Source organism: Dermacentor andersoni, chromosome 1, assembly GCF_023375885.2.
Source record: "Dermacentor andersoni chromosome 1, qqDerAnde1_hic_scaffold, whole genome shotgun sequence".
In the NCBI taxonomy this organism is placed as follows: domain Eukaryota; kingdom Metazoa; phylum Arthropoda; class Arachnida; order Ixodida; family Ixodidae; genus Dermacentor; species Dermacentor andersoni.
The window spans coordinates 50,110,836-50,131,809 of record NC_092814.1 but is presented as its reverse complement, the minus strand read 5'-3'; the positions used below and the strand labels follow the sequence as shown (position 1 = coordinate 50,131,809).

General features: G+C 48.4%; 1 non-coding gene across 1 annotated transcript; it reads right to left on the bottom strand.

The window, feature by feature from the left end:
• Positions 1–1,071: 1,071 nt before the first annotated feature.
• On the bottom strand, positions 1,072–1,233 carry LOC126546380 (U1 spliceosomal RNA). Its single transcript, XR_007602581.1, has one exon. It is a non-coding gene; the product is annotated as a U1 spliceosomal RNA (small nuclear RNA).
• Positions 1,234–20,974: the final 19,741 nt, after the last annotated feature.

Below are 20,974 nucleotides of genomic sequence, written 5' to 3'. Positions count from 1 at the left end.
GACTGCATAAAGAAAAATGAGTGACAACGATGGCACGACCACGATGGCATGACGACGACGGTATGGCAACGGATGCATAATAACTGTCGTACGCAGACGCCATGACGACGATGGCATGACAATGGCGGAGTAATCACGATCGAATGACGACAGTACAGTTACAAAAGAATGGCGAAGGATCGGCGTCGATGGAAGAACGAATGTTGTATGACGTGGACGGCATGACGACAATGGGATGACATTACTGAAGCGATGACGAAGGTAAAACGACAGTGTGACGATGACGGCATGACGACAGTGGTAAGATGACGACTGTGTGACCATGACGGCGCGACGAGCTTCAGATGACGAATTTAGAATGACGACCAATAGAACGACCGCGATATAATGACGACGATGGTGCGGCAGCGAATGCGTGACAACGACTGTATGACGACGACACAATGATGACGATGGCAAGACAATGACATGAGGGCAATGGGAGTGCGACGGGTGTATGACGACAATAACGTGACGACGACTGTATCACGAAGCCTGTAAGCGGCGATGGCGTGACGACGATGGCATCCCGACCCCGAGCACATTCCTAGTGGCCCAAGCCATGGGACAACATGGACCTGTGGGTCGGCACAGAAGGCGCGACAACGACGGCATTACGATAGCCAGATGACGACGCTGGAATTACGACCACGGAACAACCGTGACGGCATCAGCTGGTAGACAACTTGGTTCTATCGGTCGGCGTAAGAAGATAGACATATTCAGAAGGGCTGAAATAGGCAAACAATGCTAGTCGCATGAATAAAGAGAATTGTATGCATCGCAGCTGCTTCCACAGCCCTTAACTGATTACGATAGCTTCCCTTCATATAATTTCCAACATGCGCGCTGGATTCGCATAATGTCTTATTGCAGAGGTGCGAAACGAAGCGAGACCGCGACCTACCTGCCGTATACAGAAAAATCGATTTTGCGAACGACTACATTTAACTTTCCATGGGTTGCTTCAACCACTTCTGTAAACAACCACAACGCTGCCAGCGCAACGTTCTTATTTTTTATTTCACAAAGCAAGTGCTTGCGCGTACGCCAAGCACCACTACCAAAAATTACGTGCCCTATCTATCCCAGTTTGGGTAGTAGCGCACTTCAGCCACCCGCAGTGCAATGGGAAGCCTCGGCACGGGGCCCCAGCCTCTCTGAGCGCCGGAGGGCCCGACACGAGGTAAGTATGCAAACCCACACGTCGGAAAGGCGGGCCATTCTATGAGGTGCAACACACTGCACAAGTTGTGGCTGTGGTTTTCGCCAAGCAATAATCGCAGTGAAGCAACGAAATGGTGCGAATTCTGGCACTGCAACAACAAACCCGCGTAACTGCAGGCGTGTAATCCTACTTTCCTCAATTTTTGTATTGCAGGGCCTGTATTGACGATATTGCTGCATGCGCGGGGGCCGGAATCGGAAAAGTGAACATTTACGTCTATTCAGGCTGGTTGAGTGATGATTAGCAAGTTGGCACGAGCCCCGGGTGTCAAGAGATAGCTTCGTGGTGTAAAACTGCTGAGAAGCCCAGTTGTGTGGGATGCGAGCGTGTGTGTAACGATAACGACAAGACGATAGCAGCGATGATGGGATGACGACGACGACTATATGACGGCAACAGAATGAAGACAGAGTGCAGACGAAGACGGAGCGACGGTGTGACGGTGATGGTATGACGACGACGATGTGATGGCGACTGCATGACGAAGACAGCATGACAACAATGTAGTCACGACAGCATGATGTCACGAACGACGATGGTGAGTCGAAGATGGAATGTCGGTGGAGGTGACGAAGACGGCATGGTGGCAACGAAATGACGACACCGTGACGACGACGATAGAACGGCGAAGACGGTATGGCGACGATGGTGTCAGGACGATAGAATGACGATGACGGAGAGGACAACTACGGGACGACGATGGTGGGATCATGGCACCATGTCGCAGACGGCTTGACTGCGTCATAACGATGACAGCATTACGATGAGGACTGTACGACGCCCATGAAATGACAATGACGAAGATGACAAAGACGACATGATGGCAACCGAATGACGACCGTATGACAACGACGGCGGTGTGACGAAGATATAATGGCAACGACGGAGAGCACAATGGCGCGCCGACGATGGTGGGATGATGGCAACATGACCACAACGGAATGATGACAGCATGACGACGACGACGGAGGTGACAACGGTGCGACGACGGCATAATGACAAAGACGACATCAAAACAACTGCATGACCACAGCGTGGCGACAACGACGGCGGTGTGACAACGACAGCAGCATGACGAATAGGGCGTGGTGGCAACGGAATGATTACAATGTGACAAAAATGTCGTGGCGTCGACGATGTGATGACGACAACGGAATGACGACCACGTGACAACGACGACGCGACGACGGCGGCATGATGGCGGCTGCATGACGACGAACACGGCATAGCGACAGGGAAAAGCGAATTCCGCGTAGGTCGGATACTCCAACCACAAAAACCACGAAATAGGAAGCGCTCAACTGACCCTGGCAAAATTTAACACCCGAACTCTCTCGAGTGAAGCTAGCATATCAGGCCTCTTTGAAGAGCTATTAGGGATTGTTTGGGATATAATTGACCTTATTGAGGTTGGAAGAACTGGTGAGGCTTACACAGTGCTGACTAATTGCCACGACCTGTGCTATAGAGGACTTCCAGATAAGAAGCAGTACGGAGTAGGATTCCTAATCTATAAGGACATAGCGGGCAACTTTAACGAATTCTACAACATTAATTAGAGGGTAGCAGTAGTCGTAATAAAACTTAATAAGAGGTATAGATTAAAGGTAGTACAAGCCTAGGCTGCATCCTCTAGTCATGATGATGATCAAGTAGGTCAGTTTTATGAAGATGTGCACTAAAGTGCAAACTCAGTATGCAGTAGTAATTGGCGACTTCAATGCAAAAGTGGGGGAATAGCAAGCTGGTGAACAAGCAATTGGCAACTACGACGCCGATTCTAGAAAACCTAGAGGACTGATGTTGGTATAATTCGCTGAAAAGAATAAGCTGCGAATAATAATCGCCTTCAGAAAGAGTAGCAAAAAAAATTGGACCTGGAATAGCCCTAATGGGGAGACAAGAAATGAAATTGATTTCATGCTTTCTGCCGATCCCAGCATAGTGCAGGATGTAGAAGTGTTAGGTAGGGCGAAGTGCAGTGATCATAGGTTAGTGAGGTCAGGATTCACCTCAATTTGGAGAAAGAGTAAAATTGGTCAAGTAGAAACAGGCCAACCTAGAAGCAGCAAGGGTAAAAGTAGGTTACAAAGACGGCGCCGAATAAAACAACACACGAAGAAAGGAGACACGAGACAAGCACGTAGGCGTCTCGTGCTTGTCCGTGTCCTACGTGCTTGTCTCGTGTCTCCTTTCTTCGTGTGTTGTTTTATTCGGCGCCCTCTTTGTAATCATGCTTAACCAACTAGCCCACCAGCACATGCTCGGTAAAAGTAGACCAATTGAGGCTGGTACTTGCAAATAGATATGCAGCCTTAGAACAGGGAGGAGGAAATAGAAAAGCAGAAGGCAGGGAGGTTAGCCAGAATAACGTCCGGTTGGCTACCCTACACCGGGGGAATGGGAAAGGGGAAACAAAGATGACAGGGAGAGAAAGAGAGGAGGGAAGGAAAGAAGGAAATTAGCGGTGAGTTTGCTGACGCGAGTGGACTAATAGAAATTGCATTAATAGTCACAGACGTTCGCACAAGCCCGTCGTCCTCAAGAAGCACAAAAGTGCCTTCACCGCTTTATGGGCCGACGAGCGATGGGGGCGGTGTTCCAGCAGCACCTGCACAGAAAGCGGCCGATTGTCAATTTTTTGGAGAGCATTAGCAAGTTCTTGTCTTTCTGGGGCATATCGTGGACAGTAGCACAGCAGGTGGGCGATATTTTCTTCGGTGTCGCAGACCTCGCATGCTGCACTGTCGGTCACTCCAATTAATGTAGAGTATGCCTTTGTGAAGGCAACTCCTAACCAAAGGCGATAGAGAAGCGTAGCTTCACGTCGAGGATGTCCGAGTGGAGGTTGGAGTTGCAGTGAAGGGTTTAATCGATGCAGCCGTGTAAGTCTTAAGTTTGGCGAGTTACACTCGGTCAATGAGAGACTGCGTGCCAGGTGTCGAAGCTGCCTTGCGACGTCTGTCCTCGAAAGCGGAATTGGAACGCTGTGCTCTTTTTGATGTGCTGTGCGAGCAGCGTTATCGGCGGAATCATTGACACTGATTCCACAATAGTCAGGTACCCACTGAAAAACAACTCGTGACCTTTTTGTTGGACGTGATGGTGAAGCTTCACGATTTCGTATGTCAACTGTTCATGACATCCACGTCGGAGAACTGACTGCGTGCACTGTAATGCCGGTTTTGAGTCAGAGAACACAGCCCATTTTCTAGGTCTTTCAGGATCAATGAATTCCAGTGCACGACGCAGAGCCGTTAGTTCTGCCGCCGTTGAGGTCGTGACATGCGATGTCTTGAACCGCAGTGTTATTCCTAGAGTTGGTATAACCACCGCACCACCAGAACTGGACGACGTAGTCGATCCATCGGTATAGATGTGCACGTGGTTGCTGTATTTTTCATGCAAAAGAAGTAAGCTTAGCTGTTTTAGAGCAGGGGCCGGTAGATCTGTCTTCTTCTGTAGTCCTGGAATCATTATATGTACTTGTGGACGGCTCAAACACCACGGAGGAAACACTGGCTTGGCCGCAGGTGCGTACCCTGAAGTAAACGACGCACGATGTGCACTGACAGTAGCCCTAAATGTCGGGCAGAGCCTTTCAGCAGTGAGGCTCGCCAGGTGGTGGGAAGGGGTCCTAGCATTATGTATGAGATGCACACGCATTATCTCAACGGTAATGTGCGTCGTGATTGGGTAATCCTGCGCAATGGCAATGGTTTGAGCCGTTGATGCACTGCGTGGTAAGCCAAGAGATATCTTAAGGGCTTGGGCTTGAATGCTCTGAATCGTACGCAGGTTAGTCTTGCAGGTGTTGGATATTGCAGGCAGGCTGTACCGCAGGAATCCAGCGAACAATGCCATGTACAGCTGTAACATAGTGTGTATAGATACTCCCCAACTTTTTGCTGCAAGGAACCTGAACAGGTGACAGATTGAAGTCAGTCGCTTTTTCACGTAATTCACGTGCACAGGCCTCTGTCAATTATGACTCCCAAGAACCGGTCACTTCTGCTGTATGGTATAAGTTGTCCGTTAATTGATATGCCGTAAGCAGACATTGGCTTCCTCGTGAATACGACCATTGCGCACTTTCCGCATGAAATTTCAAGTCCTTGTTGACGAAGGTAGCAAGATATCATTGTGGCTGCCTTCTGAAGCCGAGCGCGAAGCTGAAGTCGTGTTACACCTGATGGCCAAATACAGATGTCGTCCGCATAGATGCAAAGTCGTACGGTGCTTAGCAGGTTGTCAACTAATCCAACAAGGGTCAGATTGAAAAGCGTCGGGCTAACCACTCCACCTTGAGGCACTCCTCGGCTACCGTAATGCTCGGATGTCGGGCCATTTTCTGTGCGCACGTAGAATGATCTCCTCTGTAAATAGTTACCCACCTACATATGTATCTTATATCTTACCACCAAGTCCGACGGCTTCTATCGCGCTAAGAATGGCTTCATGGATGAAATTATCATAAGCTCCTTTAACGTCTAGAAACAGAGCATGAGAGCACAAGTCGTTTACAGGCCTTTTGGTGTTGCACAAATGTTACCAAGTCAACAACGTTGTCTGTTGACGAACGACTACGCCTGAATCCGGCCATAGCATCTGGGTAGATTTCATAGTATTCTAAGTACCATTCTTGACCTGTTAAAATCAGTCTTTCCATTGTTTTTCCGACACAGCTGGCAAGTGCGATCGGACGGTATGAGAAAATGTCCAAAGGCGACTTGCCAGCTTTGAGAAGTGAAATGAGGCGAGTTGACTTCCACTCTTGCGGAACCGTACCCGTCTGCCAGGAGTCGTTGTACAGGAGCAAGAGTGCCTTCCGAGCTTGGTCTCCTAGGTTACACAGGGCACGGTATGTAATGCCGTCAGGTCCTGGCACTGAAGAACGCCTGCACAAAGCCAGCGCAGCTTATAGTTCTTCCATAGAAAAAGGGCATACCATGCGGGGATCGCGTGAGAACAGTGGGTGGTCGAGCGTTCCCGTACCCCTTCTATCGGAATTTGCTTTGCCAGCAATCCTTCTGCAGAAAGACTCAGCGACGTCAATATCTCTACATTGTAGATGGAGTGCCAGAGATTTAAACGAGTGACGCTGATCAAAGGTTGTGAAAATGCCACGAACTGTCCTCCATATAAGCGAAAAAAGTTTTCGCGGATCCAGGGACTCGCAAAAGGATACCCATTGTCGCGAAGCCAGCTTGTTCATGTGACGCTGTAATGTCTTTTGTGTTCATTTAGCCAATCTCAAATCATGATTGGACTTCGTGCGTTTATATCTTCGTTCCGCACGATGGCGAATTGCTCGAATTTTCTCGAGTTCAATGTCGAAATCGGTGCGGGAAGAACTCAAAAGCGAATGCGTGGTTGTTTGTATGGCATCCTTTATCGCGCCCTGTAGGTTATATGAGGTGCCGTCACGACAACAGTCTTCCATGATTATTTTGTATTTAGGCCAATCGGTGCACTGGATGGTTCTGGGGGACGTGGAGCTAGTCAAACCTTCGATCTTAAAATAGGTTGGGATGTGGTCACTACCCCACGTTTCTAAATCCGAAAACCAGTGCACTCTTCTCGAAAGCGAACGTGAAACGAAGGTAAGGTCCAAGCAGCTACTATACGCTGATCGCGCAGATAGGTAGGGCTTCCATCATTCGACAGGCAAAATTCGCGTTCAGAGGCAAAGGACACCAACGTTCTGCTTCTAGAGTTCACTTTGGAGCTTCCCCATAGGTAATGGTGAGCATTAAAGTCGCCAATGACCACCCACGGCTGTGGAGTCGATGTCAAAATTCCCCGTAAGCGCTCACGATCTAGACGGCTTGTTGGAGATAAGTAGGCTCCAAGAATTGTGAACGTGAGCTTTTTCTTCTTCACTGTTGAGCAAACTTATTGATTTACTTCGTCAGGAGGCACTGGGTGATGCACATAAGTCAAGTCACGGCGTATAAACACAACAACCTTGCTGCACTCTCCCTGGGTAGAGGACATAAAGCACTCATACCCGGACAGTCTGATGGGAGCTGACAGGTTGGGCTCGCAAATCACGATAATGGGGAATTGGTGCGTACAGACAAACTGCCTAAAGTCGGACAAGCGTGACTTAAGCCCTCTGGCGTTCCATGTACTCAAAGACAGATGCATTCTTGAGCTCCTCTTGAAACGACGGCATCTCTCGGGCCGTGGTTTTACCCAAGAGCCGCAAGCACCGGACTCAAGGTGTCCAGCACCTGCAGTGCACTCTGTGCCGACGGGGTTTTCATGGTGCTCAGTAGAATGCGCATGGCGTCCATCAGTGACTTCAGCATCACTATGACTTGGCGATCCTCAGTCGTCGTCGCATCCGCCGTTCGTGAGGTCATTGAGGGCGGCGCGATTTGATGTGACTCCGAGGCAGGTTGTGCTCGTGGAAGTGTAGGCCACTCTTCAGGAGTGCGAGTCTTGTCCCGTTCTTCGTTTTCGCAGTGTACGTCTTTGTGGAAGTCGGCGTTGATATGGTAACCGCTTTGCCGGAAGATGGTGTATCTCTATCGATAGATGCAACTATTCGTGATGCCCTTCGGTGGCAATGTCGTCGTCGCCTGAGAGTAGCGGCAGCCTCTCTGTGTGTTGAATGGTCCCGCACCATACGTTTGAGTACTGCTCGCTCGTTCTTCACCCGCGGGCAATCATTGGATGAGGCCTCATGAGTACAATAGCAGTTAGGGCACTTTAACACAGTTGCGCGGCAGGCATCTGCTGAATGAGATTCAGCGCACCGTGGGCACACGAGGTTATTCCTACAGACACTTTTACGGGTCTCATCTTGCGGCAGTTGTAGCATTGCAGGGGCTTCGGTATACGTATGGGCGGACTGGATGGTGGACGTGGCCAACTTTGGCGTGTGAGGGAAGGCTGTCTCCCTCAAACCCAAGCTTCAGGCAACGTGTGTTGCCAAGTCTTGTAATGTGCGTGATAAGAGTGCCTACTGTAGTTGTCTTTATTAATATTGGCAAGTCGTCTGTTGGTATAGAAATATCACCATCATAAATGACGCCGACAGTGCCATTGCAGCCTGTAGGAACCATGGATAGCAGTTTCACTTTGTCGATCTCCGTTGCGTGCCGCAGGCTTTGCAGTGCACTACGGTGTAGAACGTCTACTTCGAGGACATTCTTCCGTGCGTTTATTCTGACGTCTTTTATCTCGTTTGGCGCGATTCCCTCAAGAAACGCAGAAAGGACTTGCCTGTTCAGGAGTCGCGCTGATTGGACACAGGGTCCACAGGCATGAAGAGCATAGTGCACGGCCACCGCTGTGGTGTTGTCTTCATGCTGGAGAAACTTGGCGATGATGACATCCGTAGCAGTCTCCTTTTTGTAGTTCGGCTCATGACAAGCGTGAAATCGTCGTCCGACGAGTCCACGCTGTCCGAGTACAACTCGGTTGCCTCGCTGCCCGTGTCACTTGACGCGTTTCCACGCTTCCTGGACGCGACCCGACTTGATGGCTGGGCGCCAGGAAAGTCCTCGAGGGCTTCATTCATTGCCGCAACAAGGGAGCGGCAGCTCCCAGATTTTGCAGAGAAACAAAGCCAGACAAGGGTACAACTTGATGATGATGATGATGATGATGATGATGATGATGATGATGATGATGATGATGATGATGATGATGAAGCCTCAATTAATAGCACAAAACCACTATGGGGGATAGGCCAGCCTTAGAACAGAGAGATGAAGATGACATAGAGGCAATGAATGAAGCCGTAGGCTGGCTTCAGAAGCAGCAGTTGAAGTGAGAGGTAACGCACCAAGGCAACCAATAGGTAAGTTCTCCCAAGCAACGAGGGACCTAATAAAGAAACGACAAAGAATGAATGTGTCCAACTCAAGAGACCAGATAGAATCCGCGGAACTGTCAAAACTTATCAACAAGGAGAAAATAAAGGATATTCGAAATTACGAGAGAAACACTAAGGAAGCAGTAAAAATGGACGCACCATGATATCAGTGAGAAGAAAACTTGACATAGGACAAGGCAAGATGTACCCACTGAAAGTTAAGCAGGGTAATATCATCAGCAATTTCGAAGATATAGTAAAAGCAGCGGAATAATTCTATTCTCCATTCGAAGTAATAATGAACAGGTTACAGAGGCTCCTTCTATAAATCGCGATGAAGTTAGAAGGGCCTTACAACACATGAAACGACGAGGAAAAGCAGCAGGAGAAGATGGAATAAAGGTCGATTGAACCAAAGATGGAGGAGGAGGCATCATGCTTGAAAAGCTTGCGGCCCTTTATACGATATGCCTCATGACTTCAAGTGTCCCAAAGGACTGGAAGAAGAATGCCAACATTATACTAATCCACAAAAAGGGAGGCGTTAAAGATTTGAAAAATTATAGGCCCATTAGCTTACTTCCAATAGTGCATAGTATATTCACCAAGATAATTTCCAATAAAATTAGGGCGACACTTGGCTTCAGTCAACCAAGACAACAGGCTGGCTTCAGGACGGGATACTGTACAACGGATCACATCCATGTAATTAATCAGGTAATCGAGAAATCTGCAGAATACAATCAGCATCTCTATCTGGCTTTCATAGATTACGAAAATGTATTTGATTCAGTAGAGATACCAGCAGTCATAGAGACAATGCGTAATCAAAGAGTACAGGAGGCTTACATAAATCTCTTCGAAAATATCTACAGAGATTCCACAGCTACCTTAATTCTCCACAAGAGAAGAAGAAAGATACCTATAAAGATAGGTGTCAGACAAATAGACACAATCTCTCCAATGCTATTCACTGCGTGCTTGGAAGAAGTATTCAAGCTATTAAACTGGGAAGGCTTAGTAGTGAGAATCAACCGCGAATATCTCAGCAACATTCGGTTTGCAGATTACATCGTCCTGTTCAGCAACACTGGGGACGAGGAAGGAGGAGTAGAAATAAACGGAAAGACAGGGAGGATAGCTAGTTCTCAGACCAACTGGCTACCCTGTGTTGGGGAAAAGGGGTAAAGAGAATAATATCTAATAGAAAAGAGATGTTACCAGTTAACAAGAAATTATTGAGGACCTTAATACAGAGAGTGTAAGAGTGGGGTTGCAGATTAATATGCAGAAGATAAAGATAATGATCAATAGCCTGGCAAGGGAAGAATAGTTCTGGATCGACAGTCAGCCTCTAGAGTCGGTGAAGGAATCCGTTTACCTAGGTCAATTACTCACAGGGGACACTGATAATAAGAAAGAAATTCACAGAAGAATAAAAATAAGTTGGAGCACATACGGCAGACATTATCAGATCTTGACTGGAAGCTTACCATTATCATTAAAAATAAAGATGTACAATCAGTGCATTCTTACGTTGCTAACATATGCGGCAGAAACTTGGAGACTGACATAGCAGCTCGAGAACAAGTTAAAAACCGCACAAAGAGCGATGGAACGAAGAATGTTAGGCGTAACGTTAAGCGACAGGAAGAGAGCGGTGTGGATTAGAGAGCAAACGGGGATAGCCGATATTCTAATTGACGTTGAGAAAAAGAAATAGAGCTAGGCAGGTCATGTAATGCATAGGTTAGATAATCGGTGGACCATTAGGATTACAGAATGGGTGCCAAGAGAAGGGAAGCGCAGTCGAGGACGGCAGAAGACTAGGTGGGGTGATGGAATTAAGAAATTCGCAGGTGCAAGTTGGAATCGGTTGGCGCAGGACAGGGGTAATTGGAGATCGCAGTGAAAGGCATTTGTCCTGCAGTGGACATAAAATAGGCTGCTCCTACTGCTGCTGCTGCTGATGATGATGAATCATTATGAGCCTCTAGTAAACCAGATGAGGGCATCTCGAATGTGCTGTTAACGTGTCCACTTCATTACCAGCAGAGGTGAGAACTGTTTGTCAAACTTAGAAGAATGAGAAGTCCTGCGGTCTCTTTAGAGACTATCAGTGGACAGTAGCTTTCTGCAGACAGTGCAAAGGGGGCATTGAGTGCTCTGCGGAATGTTTTGTTGTTGTTTCGGGCAACCTTGCTTCAAAGTGCTGTAGCGTAGATGAGTTTGAGCCTTATAATTTTTTTATTGCCTTGTACTGAGTGTGCGTGCGTTTGAACTTCATTAATATTTTCAGCCTCGCGCTTAAGATGCGACGTCACGTCATATACCTTTTTGTTTCATTTTTTCTATTAGCATTTTTTCGAGTAATTTTCATCACTCATACTGCCTTAGCCAAAGTGGAATGGAGCAGCAGGAAGGCAAGTAAAGGCCAACCTCCCGAACTGATTCTCTAGCTAACTCTATCTGAATGTATGCAGAAACAATCGATTGTCAAAAGTAAGTGAAGCTTATATCGTTGTGTACCATACTGTGTTTGTCTCTGAGGTTGTTCTTTTTCGTTGTTTTTTTTTCACTTAAAGCGAACAGCTTTCTTTGGCTACCGGGGCAGTTTCTCCGCGGCAAGCTCTCTCCAACTGATGCGTGTGCGAGGCCACGTGGTTTGGCACCGGGTGAGAGAGAACGATTGTGTGACTTCCCATGTGCATAAACATTAACATTTCATGAGATTAAAGTTGTGACCTATGCGGTGCATAAACATAAACTTAGCAATTTGCACGACATTATACCTTACATTTTATTGAAATAAACACAGTCGTGTGCATCGCATTCAGTTGTATACCAGAATTTATTTACCCGCTTTACTAAAGCATGGACTTACATAGATTCCAAGATGTGCGTTGGATCGGCATATTTTCCCCCCTTTTTATTGCAACAAGGCAGAATCACTTCGCTTTCACATTCAGGACGTTTTTTTTTTTTTTCATCTGGCTGCATTTACATTTCATTCTCTCTCCCCCATGCAGTGTAGCTGGACGTCCATCTGGTTAAACTTCCTGCCTCTTATTGTTTATCTCTCTCAATTGCCATAAAAAAAATCTTATTTGGGTTCTCAGCTCTTTCGAGAACAGATGGCTAATATGCACCGACGTTCATTTAATAATTTTTCTCACTTATGGTCGGTCGGTGGGCGTCTCCTTTTGCGCATATGGGTACAGTCTCACTTAAGGCGGGCACTCGAGCTAATCCACTGCAGCAGGGAATCCATCTACACACGGAGCGCTAAGGCGAAGGGAAGGGAAGCACAGTCGAGGACGGCAGAAAATTATGGTGATGAAATTAGGAAATCTGAAGGCGCAAGTTGGAATCAGCTAGCGCAATACAGGGGTAATTGGCGGTCGCTGGGCGAGGCATTCGTCCTGCAGTGTACATAAAAATAGGCTGCTGCTTCTGCTGCTGCTGCTGCTGCTGCTGCTGCTGCTGCTGCTGCTGCTGCTGCTGCTGCTGCTGCTGCTGCTGCTGCTGCTGCTGCTGCTGCTGCTGCTGCTGCTGCTGCTGCTGCTGATGATGATGATGATGATAGTGGTGGTGGTGGTGGTGGTGGTGGTGGTGGTGGTGGTGGTGGTGGTGGTGGTGGTGGTGGTGGTGGTGAAGGCGAGCTCATTGAAATACGAATCAGAAATTTATGACTAACAAAGAAGACGAGCACACAAAAGACTATGAACACAAAACACTGTTTTATTGTGGAGAAGCACATTCGCCCATTACTGGGCCTCGCTCAGGTGAACTATAGCTGTTTCTTCGTAGAGCGTGTTCTTCTTGATAGATGAAAATTCTTTGAGAATCTGCGTGAGAGTACCACATTCGTCGATGCCACTCCGAGGGAAGGATCTCTGAGATTACCTTGTCACTTAATTACTTTCGCGCCAGGCCTGTTCCCTCTGGCCTCCACTAATAAACGCTGCGCCAGCTTATTATGAGTGCCACAGAGGCTTACAACGGTGCGGTCTTCAAGCCACCTTAGTGATGAAACTCTAAAACTGGACGCGCAAGCCGAGCAGCGGACGAGTTTCTAGGACGGAGTAGCCAACCCGACACCAGGTGGGCACCTTGAGAAACGCCGCCATGCTCCGCAGAACTCGCGCAACAATCCGTTTATGTGCACTCCGTGTGGAGAAGATTGAATGGGGCAAGCGGACCCGCAGAAACTTTCTCTGCAATTCCCAACCTTCATTCCCTTCGCCACCTCGTTTCCATCACCCGTGTTGTTGTACATCTCTTATCTCTGTCCTCGATCTGTTACATGTTTCTAGAAATAAGAGACTGACTTGTCGACCAACTTCTTGGCTTGTACTCTTGTCAGGGTTGATACAAAGTAAACATCTACTATACAACTAAAACAATAAAGCCGGTCGAAAAATAGAACACTAAATGAATGAGAGCCAGGGAACGACTCCTAACGCAGCAGGAAGGGTGCATGGGGTGTTATGTGTTGGGCAGGGCCACGCGGCGACAGCGGGGAGTGCCCAAAATAAAAGAAAGAGGGGGGCCCCTCGTCGGCGGCCGTTTTACTGCGGGCGCGCGAGATTTGTCGCGCGCGTGCCTCGTACTCAAAGGGATGTTGTGCTCGCGCGGAGTGTGCCGACCCCTCACCTGCAATGTTGCCGCGCACAACGGATCGAACGCGTGTCCAGCGGCGCGGCGGCCTCGGCGGCCGCCCACGGTCGGCGCAGGATGCGAGAGCGAAACAGCGCCTCCGGGAAGAAGTGGCTTCGGCGGCGTAATTTATGGAGCCGGTCGGCATGCATCTCCGGCTCGAAACGGGCCGCATGCGGCGCAAGTCGGCGCTATAGCGTAGCGTGCTTTCCGGTTTGCACGAGCTCCTTTTGGCCGCCGCGCAAAGGGAGCCTTTGCGGTAGTCGTGCCCCGGGGGATAAACATGGAGGCAGGGCCCCCCAAAGAAGAAGGGGAGGAATACCCGATTATTTTCGGGCTTCGATCAAATCTCAGTCGCTCCTCGCACGCTTTCCGATTTTGCCGTTTCAGTGCGGTCGGTCCTAAGCGGCTGCTTGCTCGTGTGCTCAGTCGCCGGCACGGCACTGCGCTGATGCATTTCATACTGAATCGTGTCTTCCTTCTTCTTATAGCCCTTCCTCGCCACTAGGAATAGGAAGCTGTAACTCTGAATGATGCGATGCGGTTTTCGCTAAAAAAATATGGTGCGCTGTCCCGTGCAAATGCGCACGGCACAGATTAAAAACCAGAAGCGACATTCTGTTTCTCTGGTTTTGCAGCGGTAAACCAATGATGAATCGGGCTCGTAGACGATAGCATGTGTTATTTATCTTTTTTTTAATACAAGGCGGCTGCAGTGTCGTTTGCGATTCTACGTGCAGTAAAACTAATGGAATACAAATCTTACCAAATCAAAAGCATCTGGTCTGCTTCATTTTTACCAGCTGGAGGTGGGCCGTCGCATGCTGAGGGCGCATTACAAGGCTTATGTAGGGCCTTCTGGCACGCTGCCTACTGCCGATTTTAGCTGCGTGTACCTCTCGAATGCTTCACGACATGTCGAACGCTGTGTCAGGTGCTTGACGGAAAGCTATGAATGGGAAGCGATGTCGCCGACATGCCGTGGAATGATTCTGCCCCAAGAGAGTGAAGTCAAGTGCAGCACCATTCTCTAGAGCGACATTCTGCGTAAAGCGTTTGTAGCTTTTATTTTTCTCGTCTTGTACTTAGTGTCCCCTCATGTCATTCTTCTTTTTTTAATTGTGGTCTTACTGGCACACCAAATAAGATTTTTTTCAGTTACGCAAATGTGTCGCAATCAGTGTTCCGTTGTCGGACGCAAGCAGCAAACTGTGGCCTCGTTATAAGCACTTCGGGTTGAAAAACGACGTCGGTGTCAAGAAAGATAACGTTATTAGACAGACAGACAGACAGACAGACAGACAGACAGACAGACAGACAGACAGACAGACAGACAGACAGACAGACAGACAGACAGACAGACAGACAGACAGACAGACAGACAGACAGACAGACAGACAGACAGACAGACAGACAGACAGACAGACAGACAGACAGACAGACACCACAAGTGTGGAACGCTCAGCTATATCGACAATGAGACCACCGCTCGGTCGTAAGTCGTACCGTTGAATGAGTCCTGCCCATATACGGAGAAACGCATCCTTCAGTGCGTGTGTGACTTGCTGGGAGTGTCCTGACGATTCGGCATCCAACGGCAAAGTGGGGACGTAAAAATTGGACCGGGTGGCCATGATGAGCTAGGGCACACGCGCTGAAAACATACACGGATATCGCGCGTAACACTTCTTTACTTTACTTTACTTTACTTTACACTTTACTTGCGGGTTACGAACGGGGACATCAAATTTTCTTTTACTTTTTCTTATTTCAGGCGGAGTCATCGCCATATAAACATCACGCAGCTTTCCACCCGACAAAAATAGGAAGCTATGCTACTACGATGAACCTGTGTGGTTTTACATGCTTCTCTGCAACTTCCCAGATACGCGGTCGTATATAAAAATGTCCCGAATAATTCAAGCTACATCTGGGTTGCTGGACTTTAACTTTATCAGCCCCCCCCCCCCTCCCCTTCTGCTCTTCTGCCTAAACGTCGACGCCGCTGACGGGAATCTCGGCGTCAACAGAACGCTCGAGCCGGACTTATCGCAAAGGTATGGGAAACTGGCATGGGCCGTGTTTGGCCTTGGCTTGCGTTTCTCTCCATCAAGGAATCGCGCGTCTAACGTGCCTCCCGTTCTGCGCGAGACTTCGGGTGACAGCCCGTTTGGGATACCGGCACTTCACGGCGTTCTAGCTCTGCCAGAGGACGAAGCCGTCACGTCACGTACGGACACCTCGCAGCAGGAGCGCGCGCATACATATTTCTGCTGGTTGCTGTCCTTTTCTCTCTCTCTCTCTCCGCAGTGGCGCAGTTCCTCTAAAGATAGAGTAGTTGTTAATCTGCGAAAGAGGCCGTTAAGCGTGGGTCGAAGCGGCAGAGTACACAGGTGGTGCATAGAGCGAAGGGGCGAACACAACGGCGGGTCAAAAGGGTTGTACGTCACCGTGTGCATACGTCCGTGACATTTTGGGTCGCTAGCAAACGTACCGCGGCTTTACTGTGCTTCTTGCCGCCAGTCGGGTCATGCTAATTCCAATCAGCCTAGGAGAGGGGCCCCTGCCTGGACGACCCCGTGCTAAAAACGGAGAGATTTTCGGGCTGCAGGAGACAAAAGACTGCGCTCGTCATTCGAGGTCACCCAGGTGACAGAAATAAGTTGCCGGCGGGGCGTAAAGGGCGACTGCCCCCGTGGCCACAACACGCCCTGTCCACGGTAGTGGGTCTGAGAGCAGTTGGCCGTTCAGCGAGCTTCGGTTGGTTGACGGTCGCGAAATAAATAGTGGAGTCGTTGCTGCTAAATAGGAGACGAAAGTGGCCGAGGGCAGGTTTTCGTGCTAAACTAACAGTGTGGTGTAGTCAAGAAGACATCACCAACGCTGCTGTATGGCTGCAGGGCTCAGTGTCCCTGGCACGCTTAGTAAAACGGAGGTACACGTGTGTGTAGGGGATGTCTAGCAGGTTACCTGCCACACGTTGTGTGTGTGAATTAAGGCATCTTCAGCAATGTATACGGTGTATCGCAGCATTGCTTGAATGCTCATCGCATTCAAGCCGAAAGACATCATGGGATGGGTCCAATCATGTATTGTCGCTAGTTCTCCAGATGCCGTATAAACGTTAACTCGGGGTTAACTTGGCGTACACTTGCATGGTCACGAGGATCGTTGGCAGATGTAAAAATCGCTGTATAGTTCCTGGGCACGCCCCCTCCCCCCGAACATTCTGTGTTAGTATGCGGCCTGCCCAGAGTCCTCCCCCTCCCCTTCACTGTACCCGTCTCCGTTCAAATGCATACCATCCCTTCCCCCTCGAAAAAGTTTTTGGCTACGCCACTGCAGTCATGTGTGCTGGTACAGAAGCTTAAAAGTTAGTCTGACTCTGATACTTTTGTGAAAGCTTTCATTAGTAAAACATCCCTAGCCATCCGGCACGATATTTTAATATATTCATGTGTCCGTGCCTAAGCACGGGAGCATAAAACCTTGCACAAGCCCTACGGAATTGGGGCAACGGCGAACACAAAGCGGTGTCGAGCACTGCGCGCGAGTGATATCTCCTCATGAAGGCCAGGGACATCCAAACAGAGCAGTTTCACGTGACAGCGCAGTGGGGATCACGCTTGCACAGTCTTTTCAATGGTGAAATGCGACGACTGGCTGTAGGAACACGGCCCTGTTATCAAATATGCTCCCGTTTCATTGCAGCCTAGCAAAAGTGCCGGCATCCGTATCAAGAGCTTCGCTTTACGTTTCACCTCATCAATGAAAGAGTCAAGCTTTTAATCTGGAAAGCTTATAGGGCGGCATGCGGGTTTTGTCACACCTTCTCTGTGACTGTTCTCGCTACAATTTACAGAGACGATCGCTCGCAAAATCGCGATAGCGCTTTGACCAAAGACCTCTAACAGAGGAACTTATTTTAGAATGCCGACATCACAACGGCCATCGCAGCGGAGGGCGACGAGGGCACTGTTGCAGTTTTTAAGGGCAACAGAATGGGACAAGTGGCTGTAGCCTGAACAGATGTTTATAGTGCTGCAAGTGCGACTGCGCTGTGCGGTGACGGTATGCGGTGATAGTGACCGACTGTGACTGTATGTCCATGCTTCTTTCTTTCGTTATCTCTACTTTGCTATCACTTTACCTCCCCCTCCCCTCTCTGCCCAGCGTAGGGTGGCAAACCGGATCCTCCCATCTGGTTAACCTCCCTGCCTTTCCTCTTTCTTCTGTCTCTCTCTCGTCATAGCTCTTCCACAGCCTCTCCAAACGTCTCCCGTCAGCGGTGGGGAGTCAACCGAACAAAACAAGAAAAGCAGGTAGATATAACGGAATGCTGGAACCTAATGGCGCGATGCTTGTTCAAGTTAGCGAGGTAGCAGCAGTAGTGAATGACACGGGCATAGCCTCGTGGCCCGTAGCTGTTGGCTGTCTGCACCACATAGATGAAGGCGATGTGTTATGCTTATTGAGGGGCAAATGTTGGTGAGAGGCGTGTGCACAGAGAAGTACGACACATATGTAAATACCCCTTCTCCTCACTCAAGGCGTCATAACTCTTGTGTCACAATGGCGCACCCATTCTGATGGATTGGCGAAGAATGGTAAGGATAATAAGAGGGGGCTTTTGTTTTTCTTTCGTTTCTGTTACAGAAACGGCAGTAAAAGCAATATGAATCGAAGCCTGACAGAGGCTCCTGATCAATTCGGAATTTGGCAAGAGCGATTGCTAACATTCAGCACAGAAAAAAAAATACAGTATTTTCAACTTACAGCACTACAGCAAAACACTGCATCTTCAACTTACATTGTACCAAAAGTATGCAAAATACTTACAAATAAATAAAACGTAGATTTATAACATGTCGGATGCATATACATACATACAACCATTAAAAAACGTAACATTACAGAATTATTAGTGTATTGCAGTCTTCATGTACGTATGTACCACCAGGGAATCTTTAACGTGCCTCCAACGCACGAAACACGGGCGCTTTTGCAATTCGCCCCCATTGAAATGCGGCTGCCGCGGCCGGAATTCGACCCCGCGACCTCGTGCTTAGCAGTGAAACGCCGTAGCCGCTAAGCCACAACGGCGGGTAAGAGCAAGGATGTCAACATTTAGAGGCGCACACCAATGAACCGACACGCATCAAACAGCGTAATCTCAACTTGCTAGGTAAACGGCTATGTCAATAATTCAAGAAACCGCGATCTCTTTTTTTCCGATAACGCCACCGAAGGCATGCATCCCACACTTTTCTTTATTCTTTTTTTCATAAGCCTCAAGAATTTCTCTTGTACTGCTTCGGGCCCGATTCAAACTAGTATTTTTTTCAATGACCGGGACGCCACCGCACTCCCGGCAACACATGCCTAAATGGCTTGAATTTTTTTTGGCATCATATCGATACTCCCTTAGCCTCTAATTAATACACTGGCCTGTCTGGCCGATATACACATGTTCGCACGACAAGGGCATTACACAACATTCTGTTAGCACTTCACAAATTGCGTGCAGTGGCTTGTGGTACAGGTGGTCGTCTCTTCTTTGCCCGAGTTTACTTTCGTGAAAATCCTCTGCAATCGTTCAGGAACAGCAAAAACTACGTCCACTCCGGACCTTCTCGCTATCCTTTTCAGATTATGCGAGATGCTATTTATGTAAGGTACGAATGCAGCTTTCTTTGCTCTGGTATCGCTATCGTACTCATTTCAATTGGCCTAGTACTTTTTGCTTAAGCCCTCCGCTACCGAAGTCAACAGTCGCAAGGGCTAACCAGCATCGGCCAGATGCTTGCCTGGCCCCACAAACTTGTTTCAACCTTGGGGTCGCATGACTTTATCAAAAAAATCATAAAAAAACATAGTATTGCAGTGTGTTTTACCAGTTTCGAGTATGCGGATGAGAATGGCAGCACTGGCTTATATCTCGGCTCATAGCTCCCGCAGACACTTCGTGATGAAACGTACAAACGTAAGGCTAAAAATCTTAAGACGTTGCCTACAGGCACTTCATGCGTCGACACCAAAGGGGACAAGACAGCAGTAAACGTGGTTAAGGTTTTCGAAACCACCGCATCAAAATTACCTGATTCGTTATTTGTAACAATTAAGAAGAAGTCATCTACAAATCTGAACACAAGAATAACGTCCATACTTCTCAAGTGGTCGTCAAGAGCTTAGTCACGGTTAGCTAGATAGAAGTCACTTAAGCAGGGAGAAATGCAGGACCCAATACATATGCCATTTTTTTGTTTGACAATATTTCCATTCCATGTTGCGTAAGTGCAGTTAATTTAAAGAAAAGAAATTCCAAAAATTGTTCACATGACCACCCAGAGACTGCTCCCCGTCCGTCAATACCGTCAGCTACGCATTTAATCAATTTGGTCTGCGGAAGAGAATAAAGAAGGTATTTCATGTCAATAGAAAATGCTGCAAGGCTGTTGTCTTGCCTGTGCTTAAAAAATGTCCAAAAATGCATGGTTAGCTGGTAGCAATTTCAAGTATTTCTGTATATATCCACAAATATATCCGGCGAGGATACGACGACGAACGCCAAACCCCGTCGAAGAGCCAAACAAAAGTTCATTTGAAAATCTTGTAGCACTGCTCGAGTTCCAAGTTGACTCGTGAACCTCCTTAACATTTTGCGGGCCTAGGACACTACGACCGCGTCACGAAATCAGGGCACAGGCTTGGAACTGCTATTACTTCCTGGAAAGTGCGTGGCGCATGCCGGAGGATTCGTGAGGAAGAGCGCGGCGGCGATAACGTATGCCCCTCAATCGAAAACGCTGAGATGGAAGCCGGTGACGATTTTGTGGCATGAACATTTCAATTACTACTGGCTGCATTCTTGTCGCCTTTCTTAGCTGTCATTTCATGCCAGGGAGTGTTGCTGTCAATATTTAAGCGACCGGCCTGACGCATTCCTCAACGAGAACGCCCGTGGTCCACCGCTGGTGGCAAGCCCCAAAGAGAGGCGAAGAAGGCGGGAGGTTGTTTCGGGGCATAAAAGTTGGTGGCCCCGAGTGCGGCGCGCTGACGCGAGCCAGCATCAAGGAAGATATACGCATTCATGCAACGCATGTCAGGTTGGTGCGTGGAGGAGATTGCATCTGCGAAACCTTTATGTACGACGAGCGGCGCGATGTGCATTGGCTCGCACTTCCCTGAAACTACATGCCGATCGGTTGAACTACACGACG